Source organism: Aythya ferina (genome assembly GCF_964211825.1).
Source record: "Aythya ferina genome assembly, chromosome: 17".
Classification (NCBI taxonomy): domain Eukaryota; kingdom Metazoa; phylum Chordata; class Aves; order Anseriformes; family Anatidae; genus Aythya; species Aythya ferina.
Genome location: NC_140316.1, coordinates 2,746,113 through 2,763,001, shown reverse-complemented (window position 1 = coordinate 2,763,001; position 16,889 = coordinate 2,746,113). Strand labels below are relative to the sequence as shown.

The window sequence follows — 16,889 nt, the reverse complement described above, 5'->3', positions numbered from 1 at the left end:
ATAAAAACCAATCAAACCCCAAGTGCCAGTCTACTTGCTGGTAACTATGTTTGCATTTAGGAGGCAGTGCATTAGTCACATGTCTATGCCTCACCAGACCCAGGAGAACTGTAGCTGGTTTGTAGGACACAGCAGCTCAGGCTGCCTTGGGGAGCAGCCCAGATTCCTCCCTAGGAAAGATGCAATCACAGAAAGCACTCAGAGCAAAGTTAACCCTCTGAGCAGCTGAGTGAGTCCCTACCCTGGTCAGGCTGTTACAAGCCATTTCTCTCCCTTACAACCATATGTAGTTGGTGTAGCTGGCAGAACTTAAGGGTACTACAACATTACAACATCAGCCAACAAAAAATGAAGAGCATCTCTAGCCAAGTCACTTCTGTGAGATCTGCACAAACGCGCAATAACTGGTTTTTATTTTTGAACAGTGATATCCCCAGTACTGGTGATGCCCAGGATTAAAATATGGGATATCTTTCTGATTACAAGAAGCTGGACAGTCTTTTACCAGCATTAAATGGATTTTAAGGGGAATTAATACTATTTTTAGGCTTGAGCTCATAAACAGAATGGGACAAAAGGTCAGTCTGATAGGTATGGCTCATTTACTGGTAAGCAGGACGAAGAACCTTGTAATGGCTGGGTTTTATAATAACTGAAAAAACAATGGATGAGTGGGTACAGAGAATTAACTCCCTAATTTAAATGTTGCATTTGAATGTTATTGAAGACAATTATAATTATTTGAATCACTTAACTATATTTACGTGTTTTGAGTTTTCCCTTTGGGGTAGTTCACTGGCTTCCTAATACACATCACTGGCTGGCAGATATTAGGCTGCAGTTAATAGCTTTGCATTACATGGTGATATTATTTCGAGTACCTGAATGTAGCAGCAGCAAAACACATCATGGGTTGTAGTTATGGTCAAATCAATATATTCATGCAAAATGAGGGAAAAAATAATGTTGTGCAGTGGATAGCTCTAGTTAGAAAAATGCCTGTTGTAAGAAGGAGCAGACTTAGTGGTCTGCGGGGGAGGGGGGAGGAAGAAAAAATGTAGAAAGCACAGGACTAAAGAGCATTGTGACACTACAGGATACGTAAGGAAGCTTAGGTACTCCATCAAAATTCCCTGTATCCCTCTAAGGAGAAACGGGACTTCATTATTTGTTCTTAAGGAAATAGAGTAACACCTCTAAATAGATAAATGTCCTGGGGAGAACCAGCCAAGCGACAAAACCTGTCTTGGAGTCAGCCTTTATGTAATCATCTCTCTGCCTCCTGGATGGGAACTAAGCCCAGCAGGGAGAAGCGAGAAGAGAGGCAGGCTGCCTGCCCTTGCCAGGCCTGAGGTCTGGCTGCAGGGAGCTTCCCATAGGCTGGCAGAGCTTGGAGTCTCTGCTGAAAGGCCTGTCCGTCACCAGTCCCTTTAAGCACAAGGGATGTTCTGGATTTCTAGGCTCCTGTTCTCCAGGTGGAGAGGGTGTAGCAAGCTACAGGATGGACAGATGGACCATAGAGGCCAGGAAAGGCAGACTGAGAGGTTAACAGAATCAACCCAAGAAATGGAAATGCCACCTGAAAGATGGGGGCTAATGATACCACTTAAATATCTAAACGTGCATGAACTGAAGTGTGAAATGGTGTGCAGCAGTGCTCACTGTCAGAGAACAAACTGCTACAAGTCTATCCATTTCTGCCTTGCCTTTTGCTGATGTGCAAAGATAATGTCTTTTAACATATATAGTTTTGCATTTGATGTTTTTATTTTAAGTTTCATGCATTTTTTTTATCACTGGAAACAGAATTTCTCCTGCTGCAAACTGAAAGAAGGCTATGTTGAGCTCAGGTGTGATAACAGGCTGCTGTTTCTGAAAGGGCCCAGTTGTGAGCATCTTTTTAAAGTGCTTTAGCAAGGACTTAGCAGAGCAGACCTGCAGATGCAGCGGGAAACAGGATTTGTTTCCTCAGTACTCTGATGGATGACTATCAACAGAGGACCCCTGTAAACAAAGAAAACTGTTGTTTCTCACACTGCAATCATCAGAGCACTCCATGGTAGGACTCTGCTGCCTTAATTTAGACATCTGCAGCACAGACAGCTCTAGCTGAGCAAGGCACACAGAGTCTTTTTATAGTCCATGGAGAGAAATAGGGAATAATTTGTCTTATTCTACAGCAAATGTCTAAAGTGCCATATAAGTCATGCTTTAGAAATGCCTACATATCTCTAAGGACTATTAAGGTGTTTTAGATAACTAGTTGAAGACTTCTGAATTTACCCTTCTACAGTAAAGTGAGATGAAGCCATTTCCCTGGCAATCCAAGCAAAGCAAGACAGCCGCCAGTGGGCCCCCTGCTGCAGACATGTCCCAGCCACGTGTGCACAGCCCCTGTCTTCTCAACGCTGCCCCTTCCCACCCCTTCCCACAAGTTCCTTTTCTGCATTTTCTCTGTCAGGTTCCCTGCAGGTCACTACCTCTGGGCCTGCTGCCTTGCATTTAACTTGTGGAGCAGCTTTGGGGCTCTCTGAGAGAGCCAACATGTGGGGGAGTTGTTTCCTAGCCATTTACCCACTTTTATGCAATGATTTGTACCCCCTATCAACAGGATCGAGCCCATGCATGGGGGATGTGATGCAATTTTCAGGATTAAATTGTGATCAGTATACTTTAATCTACCTTTAATAAATCCAGGTAACTGCACAGTATTTAGCTCAAATCCAAACCTAGCAGCAAAGAAATCTCCCTTGTCTTGGCCAACCTGTGGGCTGCTTTGTGCCTTCCCATCTCAGTCCCAAGGTATTTCTGTTAAGGAAATTTATAGAGGAGACCAGCGCTGAGCATGGTTTTCCATCTCCTTGCACCTCCCATTTATACTAATGGCACCACAATTCCAACTGTTCTACAGACTAAATGAGGACTCCAGACAAAAATTATGGGCCAGATTAAGTTCTAATTTGCATTTAATTCTGGATGACGTCCCCCTCCTTCTCTTTTCACTCATATAAGCTCTGTTTCAGTGTTGCTTTAGGGTTTCCTCTGTCCTCTTTTGTGTTGTGGATTTGTTCCTTGATTGCAATGTGATTTCGATAATATCCATAATTGCTGAAGTTTCAGTAGCTAACTATGTTAATTGAGGCGCTGGACAGATGGCTCAAGCATCTGATATTAAGCTTACTGTGCTGAAATGGTGTAGCCAGCAGGGTTTGGAGTGTTACCATGGGAATGCACTTCCAAAGGCTGCTGAGTGCTAGAAGCATTACACAGTGCCACTCCTGCCAGGGCTGCAGTGACACTTGCTTTTAAGGGATCAAACAAGGCAAGAAAGGGTCGGTCGGTTTAAAAAATCTCTGGAAAAATACTGTGGTGTGTTGGGATTCTCCAGTTAACTGCTGTAGAGTCAACCAAAAGTGCTTTGCACACTCAGTCCCAGAAAAGCAACAAAGCTATAATGAGCCTTTGTTTCCAGAATTAAGTAGAATTGTGATTTTGCAACTTTCATTTTAGAATTTGCAGTGAAATAAAATGTTTTGGGGTCTTCTGAATCTTCATTTTATCTCTCTATAAAGACTTTTCAGTGGCATTCAGAAAAGGAGGACAATTGGATAGCTAAGAATTTTGATATAATTTTAGTAAAACCAACTGTTGCTCAAGTTTCAGTAGATAACTGTGAACTGAGGAGTTGGACGGTGGCTCAAGCACCGTACATGAAGGTTGCAATACTGAAATGACGTAGACATTAATTTCAGGGCAGCATGTGGCTCCTCCTACTTTGCATGATTTATGGCAAGTCATTTTAATTCTTCATAGCTGAAAATTTTATTTAAAATTTTATTTAAAATTTTAAGCTAAAGTATTTTGCTTTTGCATAGGCCGAGGACATGCTACCCATCAGTAACCATCTTTCAGCTGACAGAGGGAATTCATGACAAGAGTTTCAGCCACTCTTTTAATTCTCTGCCTTTGCTCCATCCTCTCGCCTCCCTGCCACCCCCTGCCTGCTCAGCACAGGAATTGGGCCCTCATGGGGCTCTGTTAGAGTTATCAGTTATCTGCAATTAAATACAAGTTGTACTCTGGATACCCAGTATCCTGAGCTGGCGGAAGGGGATGGGGAGCAGGATGTGGCCCTCACTATCCACAAAGAAATGGTAGGCGACCTGCTATGGCACTTGGATGTGTGCAAGTCAATGGGGCCGGATGGGATCCACCCGAGGGTACTGAGAGAGCTGGTGGAGGAGCTGGCCAAGCCGCTTACCATCACTTATTAACAGTCCTGGCTATGAGGGGAGGTCCCAGTTGACTGGCGGCTAGCAAACGTGACGCCCATCTACAAGAAGGGCCGGAGGGCAGACCCGGGGAACTATAGGCCTGTCAGTTTGACCTCAGTGCCAGGGAAGCTCATGGAGCAGATTATCTTGAGTGTCATCACTTGGCAATTGCAGGGCCACCAGGCGATCAGGCCCAGTCAGCATGGGTTTATGAAAGGCAGGTCCTGCTTGACGAACCTGATCTCCTTCTATGACAAAGTGACGCGCTGGGTGGATGAGGGAAAGGCTGTGGCTGTGGTCTACCTTGACTTCAGCAAGGCTTTTGACACTGTTTCCCACAGCATTCTCCTCAAGAAACTGGCTGCTCTTGGCTTGGACTGGTGCACGCTTCATTGGGTTAGAAACTGGCTGGATATCTGGGCCCAAAGAGTCGTGGTGAATGGAGTCAAGTCCAGTTGGAGGCCAGTCAAGAGTCGCGTTCCCCAGGGCTCGGTGCTGGGGCCGGTCCTCTTTAATATCTTCATCGATGATCTGGACGAGGTCATTGAGTGCACCCTCAGTAAGTTCACAGATGACACCAAGTTAGGTGCGTGTGTCGATCTGCTTGAGGATGGGAAGGCTCTGCAGGAGGATCTGGATAGGCTACACCGATGGACTGAGGTCAACAGCATGAAGTTCAACAAGGCCAAGTGCCGGGTCCTGCACCTGGGGCGCAGTAACCCCAAGCAGAGCTACAGGCTGGGAGAGGAATGGTTGGAAAGCTGCCCGGCGGAGAAAGACCTGGGAGTGATGGTGGATAGTCGGCTGAATATGAGCCAGCAGTGTGCTCAGGTGGCCAAGAAGGCCAACAGCATCCTGGCTTGCATAAGAAACAGTGTGGCCAGCTGGGCTAGGGAGGGGATTGTCTTGTACTTGGCTCTAGTGAGGCCGCACCTCGAGTACTGTGTTCAGGTTTGGGCCCCTCACTACAAGAAGGACATGGAGGTGCTCGAGAGAGTCCAGAGAAGGGCGACGAAGCTGGTGAGGGGCCTGGAGAACAAGTCTTATGAGGAGCGGCTGAGAGAGCTGGGCTTGTTCAGCCTGGAGAAAAGGAGGCTCAGGGGCGACCTTATTGCTCTCTACAGGTACCTCAAGGGAGGCTGTAGCGAGGTGGGGGTTGGCCTGTTCTCCCACGTGCCTGGTGACAGGACGAGGGGGAGTGGGCTAAAGTTGCGCCAGGGGAGTTTTAGGTTGGATCTTAGGAAGAACTTCCTTACCGAAAGCGTTGTTAGACATTGGAACAGGCTGCCCAGGGAAGTGGTGGAGTCACCATCCCTGGAAGTCTTTAAAAGACGTTTAGATGTAGAGCTTAGGGATATGGTTTAGTGGAGGACTATTAGTGTTAGGTCAGAGGTTGGACTTGATGATCTTGAGGTCTCTTCCAACCTAGAAATTCTGTGATTCTGTGATTCTGTGATTCTTTGTTTAGAGCAGTCTTTGGAGACAGTCTGTAAGTAACATTTAAACCTCCTCGTCTTTCCCTCAGATGATGTTATTATCTGTGCATGTTGCCATTTAATCTTTCATATATCTGTCCTGTAGAGGGAAACATAACAAACATGGGCCTAACACTGCGGATGAACTGGAAAACCTGCCGCTGATTTCAGTAGAAGGTTTTTGAGAGTGAAGAAATTATTATCTAATCTGATTCACACCCATCACCATGGTAACTGAGCACTGTGTAGAAAATTACCTATTTCTGTAAAATTGTTGGCACATAGACTGGATTCTTTCCTCATTTTTATTTTTTCCCCTTATTTATACAATCAAAGATGCTTAGATATGTTTTTTTTCTTTTTTTTTTCTTTTTTTTTTTCTTTCTTTTTTTTTTTTTTTCTTTCTCTGTGAGAGTTACCTGAAATGTGGACAAGGGCCTGTATTTGCTTTGTTCTCTGAAGGAGTTCCCTAGGGTAAATATATTTACCATTTATCATCTGTTCATACACACTGCATATGTGTAGCTGAGTTGACTAGCAGATAAAAACTTTTTTTTTTTTTTCTTTTTAACCTTTCAGTTGTAAAGATGCATGAATATAAATCCCATCTGCAGATACAACATCCTGAGTGCTGCATGTTTCCAAACTCCTCCAGCAGCTGGGCTTTATGTTCCAGGTCACCTACAGATATTTTCTTATACTAAAATATTGTCATGTATTGCAAGAGTTCCTGGGTGTGATGTGAAATATTTATAACTGGGATTCCTAGCCAGCTCATGAGAAGTGGAGATGATGCAACATTATTTCCACATATTAATGGGTTTGTTTTCCTTTTATTCAGCTGAAAAAAAAATAACTTTAACATTGTTTTTTTTCCCCCCTGAAACCAAATATTCTGTTGAAGGGTGAGACTGCATGGTATATGGTGTGCTTTTGATCCCTCTGTTTCTGCCAATGTATTCCAACAACAGAAGAAGAACTGTCCATGAAGGTCACACACAAATAGACCCATGTAAATTTGAGTGCCATGCTTTGTCAGTGAAAACACAAGTAACAGAAAGGAAAAAAGAAAAACAGGCTGGTTGTTCTGTTTTCTCCCAGAATGTGTTTATTTACTTATTTATTAGTATTATTTTATTTATTTATTTATTTTATTGCAGAGCTTTATATTGTGTTTAGTATTTTCCATCTCTGGGCACTTATTAGAATACGTACATTTATTTCAGAATTTAGAATGGAGATGAGATTTCTAGAAAATCTGTCTCTAGAGTATGATCTTCACAATAACTGTCTGGTCATAGTGAAAACCATGGAGAGGAAAAGGTCTGTCTGCCAGGGGCCTTGCCACCTCTCTCAGTCACTCAGCCAAAGCAGCCAGAGTTACTGTGATTTCAAAGTAATGCTATGATTGAGGGGCTTTCGGGAAGATGGCCAGACATGTGTGCCATTTTTTATTCTTTCTAAGTAGCCTTCCTTTTGCAAGACTTGTAGCTGGAAGGAAATCTTAAAATGGTTAAAGTGAGCTGTACTTGTGTAGAGAAGGAATATATGCCAGCACTGCTCAAGACAGGCCCGAACATATGAGCTTCATTTTCACTGTGAAAAAAAAAATTACCTTGGAGGCTAAATGCATTTGTGAATCAGGGCTGTAGACAAATCCTAGCCCTGCTTCAGTAAGATGGTGAATTAGAAACACTAACCAATGGCATTATGCCCTGTTGTTTTCATTGTAGTTTTGTTCTGCTCATAAAGTGCTGCCCCTCGTTCTGAATCATAACAATTAGCTGTGAAAATACTCCTGCTGAAATAAACCAAAAGCTCATTGCCAGCTACTCTGTTCTCTAAGCCACTTGGAGCACCATATTCTTTTATTCATTTTTCTTGAGAGTATTGTGCATTGCTGATGCAAATTTTTGATTTTCAAAACCCTTTGTTGCCACACATATGCACAAAAAGGTCTAAAAGTGCCTGTGCTTCAGATCTTATGCCTTGTCTAAAGGATAGTTTGTCAAAAAAAAAAAATAAAATAAAAAATAAAAAGTAATTAAGCAGAAATTACAAGCATTTATTCAACAGAAGAGCTCCTTAGGAAACTTTTCAGCACATCTGCTTACTTTGCCAAACAGGGAAAATATGTGCCTTTTTCCCCACTGATATTACCAAAAAACAAAGAAAAACAATATAGGGCATGTGCACTCCCTTCTGCTGTGCCTGTCATCATCACAACTACTAATGAGATTTTGATGATAGCAAATCCTTAGGCAGAAGGCACCTTGTTTTTCATGCTCCAGGTCAGTCTTGCAAGTCTTGCAGTCTTTCTTCTTTAGAAAGTTGTAAATACTCGTGTTTGTCTTCCAGTATGTCTTCCAGCACCCAAAAGGTACTGAAGAAATAGTTTCCATACAGATTTTATTATTAATTTATTCAAGCTTCTAGAATGGCTTTTCTTTTCTTCTTGTCTTAAATTTGAATTATGAAGAAAGGCTATTGATGCTGCTTAATTTCGAAGTAATTGCATTTAGTTTTCTCATAAGAATTCTTTTGGTCAAGATTTTTGTCCTGTGTACTGGGTCTGGCTGGGATGTTAACCTTCCCTGCAGCAGCCCATACAGTGCTGTACTCTGCACTTGTAGCTGGAACAGCAGAGGTATCACACCAGTGTTGTGTCTGCTGCTGAGCAGTGCTGGCATAGCATCAGGACTCTCTCTAACCCTTCTAGGGGGTGGGCAAAAAAGTGAGAAGAGAAACATCACCAGGGCAGCTGACCTAAACCAATCAAAGGGATATTCCATACCATGTGGTGTCACACTCAGCAGTAAAAGGTGGAAACAGAAAGAAGAGGGGAGGGGTGGGCTCTCGTTATGAAAACGTCGGTCCTCCTCCCGAACACCGGCTACGTGTGTTGAGGCCCTGCTGCAAGGACATGGTGAAGCATTGCTCATTTGTGGGAAGTAGAGAGTAATTTCTTTCTTCTGCACTTCCACATAGCCTTTATTAGTTTTGTTTGTTTTCCTCCCTTTTTTCCCTTTCCCCATCTCTTTTTGTCTTTTTTTTTTTCCTTTAGTTAAATTGTTTAGTTAATGCTAATCTTTCCTTAATTATTATTATTATTATCCTTTAATTAAATTATCCTTATCTCAACCTGTGCATTGTTCTTTACTTTACTTCTTCCCCTTCTCATCTAAGGAGGGGGAGTGAGAGAGCAGTTGTGGTGTTTAGCTGCCTAGCACAGTAAAACCACCACACCCTGTGATCCACAGACCACAGTGCTGAGCAAAGGCAGCTGACCTGCTGCCACTGCCACAGATGCCTGCTTGTGCGGTGGCTCGGTGTCTCTGCACTGCACTGTACTGTTCGGGGGGGTTGAAACCTTTTCAGGGTCCCTTTGTGAAAGAACAGTTTTGCAGTTCTGAGCTAAATTTTTATTGAAAGGGACATAGGTTCTTACAGGATAGTTTTCAAAGATCTTTAGGTGTTTAGACACTAAATGTTAAATTTCTTTTAGGCTTTAAAAATACTTAGGTGTCTACTTCCTACTGATTTCAAAGCTTTCTTTTGAAAGTCCTGTCAGATGCCTTCAGCACTGTTTAGTTGCAAATGACAACGCCTAGATATTTGTGAAAGTGTCATCTCTCTATCCAGAAACATCTGCCATACATTGCCACCTTCACCCCTGTAAAACAGTAAGTCTCCATTGAAATTACTAGACTTGTACATGGTTAAAAGTCAGTGTGAATTTAGCTTCTTATAAGGTAGACTTTTTTTGTCCTATACTTGTCGTAAAAGCATTTGAGCAGCATTTGAGATTATTTGCTGCAATCGAATGAAACAATAAAGGAGGGGGTAGTTTTGTACAGTAAAACTGTGTGAATTTCTGCTTCCATCTAAAACTTATTGACCCTTGGTCAAAGCTCTACATTTCTTAAAATCACTTTCCTACCAAGTAGAAGTTGGGGGTTGAGGAATGGAAATAGGTCAGGAGCTGGCTTTACCACCTTGCTTAGGTAGCTCCCATCCCTGAGTCACCACGGAGGATGTCAGAATTTCCTGGAGGTAGCAGCGTAGGCCAACCAGGAAGAAGGAAGTCAGCAACGGGAAAACTGGGATGGAGAACTGGGCCTCTGGAAGGTGTGCCATTGAATCATAAGGTCTGGAAACTATGTCTGGCATAACACAAAGTCTTTGTCACATTTTACTCAAGACTTTATGTATTGTCCCAGATTCCATGGTAAAATCACACGGTGGCCTTTGTGAAACTATAGATAGGCTGTGTATCTGGCTCTGCAAGATGCCAAGTGAAGATGCCATTCCAGGATGCAGAGAGCCAAGTTCTTTGTTTTTGTTTCAATATTATGGTAATGGAAATGATACTGCAGCTGGATCATTAACTCCGACGCTGTCAGCGTGTTCTCACCATTTCATCTACATTAATTACTCTACATATTATTATTTAACAGCACACTTCTCTTAGATGAATTCACTAAATGTACTTTTGGGCTCCCATTATGTAGAGTGCCTCTGCTTCTAAAGTAAATTATTAAATGCTAGAAAACGTAGGAAGATTTGTGGAAAGACGCCTCAGTACACACCTATACATTCACACTTGAATAGGTGAACCTAAAGATAATCCCGAACAATAACTTTCCTACAGAAATCTCTTGCTGCGTACTATACAAATATATCAAGCATTACGCAAGTACTGTTTCAAGCACTATGCACCCCTTTCAAGCAGGAAAGAAAACAAAATGCAGAGTGTCAAATTCAGAGGAGTGCATATTTATGGATCTGACAGGATAGATGAATGAATGGTTCCAGCTAGATCATTTTAGCATATATTAAGACACTGATCACAGCACAGAAAAGGAACAGGAAAATATGAGTATAGATCCTCACAATGGCTCCTTATGTACTAAGCACTCAGGTTATGCACAGCAATTAGTCTTCATTGCTTCATTCTGCTGCATCTCTTCACAGCCAAATCCAGCCATTGAACTTTGAAGTAGATTGTATTTGGACTGAAATGCAGTTCCTTTCCTTTCCTTTCCTTTCCTTGCCTTGCCTTGCCTTGCCTTGCCTTTCATTTCCAACATCTATGCTCATTACCAGCAGAATTGTGAAAGGCCTTGGTCAGATGTCCAGATGGAATATGATCTCCTAGTTCTTGCTGTATTTCTGTGCTCTCTTTAGCTGCAGAACTCAGCCTGGTCCTGTGGGCTGGAATGGGGACACCAGAGCTCCATCTTGCTCTCAGAGTCAGAATTGTTACTGCAAATAATTTATAATGTAGCTTACGTGGAAAAGCTGAAATGTGTAATCAATAGAATAAATGAAGACTTGTGGGGTTTTCCAGGAAGTATATTGGCTTTGAAGAGTAGAGGGGCTCTCTTTTATTTTTTCCCTAACTTTCTGTTGAAAAGAACCAAACAAATAGAAAAACTCCTATGTAATATGTTGTGTGATGTAAATCTATCTCTAAAACTGGGAAAATGTTGAAGGAGAATCCAAGACAGAGAAATCAGAGAGCCTCCATATCAGACTTATGCGCTAAGAGAAAGACAATTATTTTAATGAAGCAATAGCTTGTTGACTGGTAAATATTTCTGTTTGTCAAATATTTTCATGGGCAAGCATGGGGAGAACTAACCTGTTGTGTAGGCTGATGCGCAGTTTGACTAAATGTAGGATGAAATATTAAAGGTTACATCTTTATATCAACAGAGTCATCTCCTTTTAAATATAAATATAAAGCTTTACACATTTAATAACCTCTTAAAATAACTTATAGTCAAGAGGCAGCTGTCTATAATGGATGAGAGATAGTGAAAGGCAAGCTTAACTATGGAAGCCCAGATTTAAAGTGTTTTACTGGCATTGAGATCAGGCAAATTTAACTAGAATTCCACTTAAGGCTGATCATGACAACTGATATGTCTTTCAACAGTTTGGAGTCACACTTTAGATAAAGAAACTACTGAGACCTCTTTTCTAAGTGTGTTTAGACATCAGAGTTGGAAATAAATGCAGATATCAAATGCAAGAGGCATATACAAATTAATCTTACTCTTTTCCAAAGGGGCAAAAGTTCATTCATGTGTGAATATCCATCAAAGATTGTAACATTAGGTAATAAAAGAGCAGATGAAGCAAGATCTTAAGGCTTCGCCTACCCATGAAGTGGAACATTTATTCAATAAGAATCAAATTAAAACTGTTGTATTGATTCTGTTAGTCCTGTAAAATTTAGGGTTTTGATACCAATACTTTAAAACTTGTTATATTAGCAAATGAAGCCTTGTGGATGGGGCAAATTGCACATATGCTAATGCAATGAAAATGTTCTGATGCCAACCCAGAAGATGACGTTACCATCAGATATTACACATATGCCCTAAGCTTTGTTGATGATTTGGCAAAAATAAATAAATAAATCAGTGGAACATTCAGTGTTGTAATACTGGTGCGAAAACAACTGTCTAAATATTTCATTAGTTTCGATTTGATTTAAAGTTCAGGAGGTGCAGAGATGATGGTATTTTCTTCTAACCCAAATGACTCTGTTTTGGGTTTTGGGTTGTTATTTACTTCTGTAGGACAAAAAGTGCAGAATGTTACCCACTAATCATGATACCAGGTGCAAAATTAATTGACTCATTAACCTTAATCAGATTGTTTTACTTTTGAAGGTCTCATGTTCTGAAGATAACAGTGCCTTTAGCTTAGTCATAAATAAGCATTTACCACCCACTGTCGCAGGGCAAACATTCTCTTAGGAACACTTAAAGTGTATATATAGGAAGCTCTTGTGGTTTATTTGAAGAACAGAACACATGCAGCCTTCTAGATAAGTGGGTGTTGTTAAAGAGGTAACTCCTCTGTTCCCCAATACCTGCATACTGTAAATTGGAATTTGCTTTAGTTAACCCATAGAATACAATTTTTCCATTGATTCTCTCAGTGTAATGTTTCTTATTAGTAATATCTCACTATAGTGTAGAAGGTGAACTGTTTATTATTATTATTGTTATTACAATATCAACAAATTTAAGAAGTATTCTGAAACATTCACAATGATCCCAATACTACAATATTCTTATGTTGTAAGTATTGTTGAGTCCAGCTTCCATTAGTAAGACATTCAGTAATGTGCACCTCTTTTTCATTGACATGTCTGTGGTTTTGTTCCTCTTGGCACAGAAAAAACAAATACCAACATCAGGAAAACACATAGTATGTGAAACGAGAATATATGAGATTTTCATTCAACCATAGCTTATGCTTTTTTTGGCAAGTGACAGTGAAAGAGATGATGCAAAAGGTCAGACTGGTGCTTATGTAGACATACTTTAGCCAGCTTTACCCCACCGAGCCTAGATGAACTGTGCTAGCTAACCCCTCCAAAACTTATCCATGTTCTCAGATTCATAGCCTGCAATGAGATCTGTGCTTGGAGTTGTGTGTGCTTACCAGAGTTTGTTCTGTTGGTTCTAGTTTATCTACACAACCAACAATTGCCGACTGACTGCTGTATAACAGGAGGACATTTGTGCAGTTGGGATTGTATGGGGTCTAAGGAAAAGTGGAAGTACAATGCCACTATTGTTTTCCGTTGCAATACCCAGAAGTGCTGTCTTACGGATCTGTATACATTGCTGAATTGCTACCGTTCATTTCAGAGCTCTTAATACTATTAATAAGCAAAACAGACCTAAAACTAGAGGGGTTAACTGGCCCTATATCAACTCCCACACAGTAGAAAGAAAGCAGACCTGGCAGTGCTCTACCGCCTTCACAGTGCTTGGTTGTCACAGCATAGGGACAGGAGAAAACTAGAAGGAAAGACTCTGAGTTGCAGAGTAGCTACAAGAGGCAGCTATAGGACAGAAAGCCTCTCAAGCTGAGCCAATATTTGAGAGGCACAATAAACACAAAGATTTTTTTTCTCCTCTTCCTAGGGTTGTGCTTTTTATGCTTCAGATCTTCAGATGCACAGCACGTAATCCAGTGTGTAGGAGGCAGAGACTCCATGATTGAACTGCTGATTTAAGTTAAGTTATATATTGCCCATAAATTGTTGCTTTCTGGGGCTTATCATCTTCATTAAAAATCACTTTGAACTGAACATTTGTATTATTTTATCAGCTTGAAGCTCACTGTTCATGTCTCTAAAAACTCCACAGCTCTTGAGTTCTTAGACTTTTATTGAACCCTTGTACTTCAGATCTTTTAAAAGAAACCCCAAACAAGATTTTTAACAGAGTTCCTCTTTTTTTGAAGTATTCTGGTTCAAATCATGGGTAGTACTACGGAAATCAACTACTTTTTAAAATTACCCAAAGAGTTAGCTGACATTGCTATAAAACCACTCATTATGTAATGATGGTCATAAAACAGCAATTATACTATTTCGTTCTGAGTTTTAATTATGTAATTGCAATGACTATGTTGATTGAATTCTTAGAATGTTTAATGGTGTTAAAGAAAATATTATGACATTTTAACACATGTTCTTCACAGTACTTTTAAATGACACCAGCATTCAAATGCTTTCCCTCCCCTTCCTTATACATATGTATATATGTATGTATGTATATATATTCATTAAAGGTGAAGTTTATTTTCAGTGGAGCAGGAAGGAAGTGAAAATATAGTACATGTTGGATTGATGTAATTACCACATCTGGATCTTCCTATAAGTAGTAATTTCCACCTTCCTGCTCTAAAAGGAGGTTGGTACTTTGCAGCATCATGCAGGCCATGGAGGGTAAGTACATTAAACACTTAATATGTAACAGAGACAAATTTCCATTAGAGTGGGGAAGTGTAAAAGCACTGAATGAAGCACTGATGTGGTCTCATCTGAAATATCTTTGCAATTCTACATTTATGTTCAAGAAAGACAACCAGAAAAGGAGGGAAAAAAAAAAAAAAAAAAGAAAAAAGAAAAAAAAAGAGAGAGAGGAGAAAAAAAAAAAAAAGAGAAAAAAAAAAAAAAAGGTTACTAATTTAATTAGGAGGATGGAGAGTTGACCATACAGGAGGAAACTAAGGATTGTCTCATGCAGTCTCACAGAATGAAGTCTGAATAGGAACATGATTGCTAAATGGAAATAAACTGCAGGCAGGGAGAAGGATAATGGTGGTACAGGAATGAATGGCTACAGACAAGTCATTAATACTTTCGGACCAGCAGTATAGAAGCAAGCTCCTATCCACCAGAGCACTAAGGTGCAGCAGCAGCTCTGCTATCAGAGTAAGGGAAAAGAGCCCAACTTTTCAGATAGACCTCAGTGCCCCAGTGGAGAAGACTCAGGGGCATGGTCCTTGTGACAGGAGAGAATCTGACCTTTTGATGCAAAATGATCCCTTCTGCCTTGCGTTTTGCTTTTGCCCCCAGGACAGCGAAGTATTTCCTCAAGATCTAAAGTGCTGCTGAAACAAGGACTTACCCATACTGAACTGAGGTTGCTGTCACCATCTTCTCTCTACTCCAAGCCATTTAAACCCTATACTCTCATAAACAACTTTGGGAGCAGGTGGTTCCCTGAACTTTCAAAGAGTTGGGTAGGAAGTGCTGAGGCTGAAGAGTCTGTGTGTAGGTCCCAGAAAAGCCTGAGACTGACATCTCTGCTCATTACACAAAGGGCTTTAAGTACTTTCCCTGTACTAGCAGACTTGGAAATGAAATGTTGCATGCATTTCTTGCTGGTGATTCTATGGTTTTCAGTACTTTTTTTTTTTTTTTTTTTTTGGAGGAGGTGGGGAGGAATGATATGACACATTTTTCCCCATTGACAGTGGTGACACTTCTCTTGACTCCAATTGAAAAGGACACAAACATTAAGCCCTTTTAAAACTTAAAAGATGTGTTTCCCTAAAGGATTTGCCACTTAATTTTTTATTGTTCTCTGTGACTCCGAGTGACATGGTAATTGGACATTTCTATCGTCACACACCTTCCTCAGTTACTCCTTTTTTTTTAATCCATTTAAATCTTCATTTCAGATTCTGTGTCATCTAATTCAGTCCAGGTGCCTTCCATTAGATCTCAGTGAAGCTTACAGTGTACTACACAAGACCACCTTAAAGACCCCATGGATACTAGCTCTTTCTAGGTGATCTTATTAGGAAAAATATATATTTTTTAAATACATGTTACTTCATTTGCCTTTTGTTTGAAAACCAGATAGGTCATCTGAAATGACGCTGGGACACACCGTGAATATCCACAGTTCTCAAAGGCATTTGACAGAGAATGTGTAACTAAATACCAGCACTGAATTTCATTCCTTGGATATCAATGCAAAGGTCTCAGCTGCATTAAGGGCAAATTTCACACTTAATGTAATTACTGCATCTTCTAAATCAGATGATATTAATATGCTGATCTCTTTGGGACAGGATACGTCACTTGCTATAATATTGTACAATGCCTATCAGGCTGGGTTTGTAACTTGATTGAAATTTCTAGTTGTCACTATGAGAACTGAATGTAAAATTGTAATCAGAAAAGCTTTGTGGCTTTTCTCCCCTCATAATTTATCAAATTGCTCAATATATTTCTCTCTAGCATTTCAGTCTTTTCCATTTGGCAAATATTGATGGTTTTCCAGGGCTTTAATGGAGGCAAAACTGTCATGTTAAAAAAAAAACAAAAAAAAAAGCACCTAATAATTGTATGCATTTCTGCAACAGTTACAAGCTAGAAAGCTTTTACTTTGTCTATTAATTTATGTTTTTCTGGAACAATCTAAGTTCCTTTTCAGCTTTTTAATGTCTACTCTCAGTCAATCTGAGTGCCTCTGAATTATAGCAATGTAGGGTAACTTTACAGAAGTAAGTGCAAGTTACTTTTATAAAAGTGCTTGTCCTAAACAAGAAAACTTAACTTGCAACCATTTACTAGTGACAGCAGACATTTCACAGAGATACACTAAGGAAATTTTCAGGACCAATGCTAACTCTTAAGCTATAAAAATAAAATAAAATAATACCTAACTCCAAAGTAGCCTTGGCACTGTAATCATTACTGAGGCAAGACTTCCTATAATAAATGGAAGATTTTTTTTGTCCTGAAAATCTATGATCAAGTTGAAAAATTGGAATGACAGCATCACACAAATCCACTATAACCAATATTTTA

At 40.4% G+C, this 16,889-nt stretch overlaps 1 protein-coding gene across 3 annotated transcripts in view; it reads left to right on the top strand.

The window, feature by feature from the left end:
* The window catches only part of LOC311420608 (uncharacterized protein), a 363,195-nt gene that overhangs the window by 214,967 nt on the left and 131,339 nt on the right, over positions 1-16,889 (top strand). For 2 of the 3 annotated variants that reach the window (XR_014684416.1, XR_014684417.1), the window contains one exon: positions 13,702-13,868. The exons of the other annotated variant lie outside the window; for it this stretch is intronic. The gene's annotated coding sequence lies outside the window, so the exon portion shown is untranslated. Of the gene's footprint in view, positions 1-13,701; positions 13,869-16,889 lie in introns of those variants that run through there. 3 annotated transcript variants of the gene reach the window in all.